Source organism: Orycteropus afer, unplaced genomic scaffold, assembly GCF_000298275.1.
Source record: "Orycteropus afer afer isolate SDZICR_OR568_19922 unplaced genomic scaffold, OryAfe1.0 scaffold00426, whole genome shotgun sequence".
In the NCBI taxonomy this organism is placed as follows: Eukaryota; Metazoa; Chordata; class Mammalia; order Tubulidentata; family Orycteropodidae; genus Orycteropus; species Orycteropus afer.
This window is the reverse complement of record NW_006922013.1, coordinates 5,210-5,952: the sequence shown is the minus strand read 5'-3', so window position 1 is coordinate 5,952 and position 743 is coordinate 5,210.

Below are 743 nucleotides of genomic sequence, written 5' to 3'. Positions count from 1 at the left end.
ATGCATTTGAATTGTGGTGCTGGCGAAGAATATTGAAAATATGACGGACTGCCAGAAGAATGAACAAAATTGTCCTGGAAGAAGTGCAGCTGGAATGCTCCTTGGAAGCGAGAATGGCCAGACTTGGTCTCATCTACTTTGGTCCTGTTGTCAGGAGGGACCATTCCCTGGAGAAGGACGTCATGCTTGGTAAACTGGAGGATCAGTGAGAAAGGGGAAGGCCCTCAATGAGATGGACTGACACAGTGGCTGCAGCGATGCGCTCAGATATGGCAAGGACTGTGGGGCTGGGGCAGGACCAGGCAGGGTTCCATTCTGTTGTACACGGGGTCGCTATGAGTTGGAGACTACTTGATGGCACATCACACCACCACCAGCAATCATACCTTAACAAGCCTTGGTGGCACAGTGGTTAAAGTGGTCCCCACTAGCCAAGAGGTGAGCAGTTTGAACCCACTAGCCACTCTGCAGGACAAAGATGTGGCAGGCTACTTCCATAAAGGTTTACCACCTTAACGACTGTATAGGGTCACTATGAGTTGGAATTTACTTGTCAGCAATGGGTTTTTTTTTCACTGCTTTTATACATATATTACATCTTTTTTAAAACTTTCTCATATTAAATTTTAGGAGCTCTGGTGGTGCAGTGCCTGAGGCACTTGCCTGCTAACCAGAAGGCTGGCGGTTCAAACCCACCAGCCACTCCTCGGAAGGAAGGTTGGGCAATCTACTTTCGTAGTGAT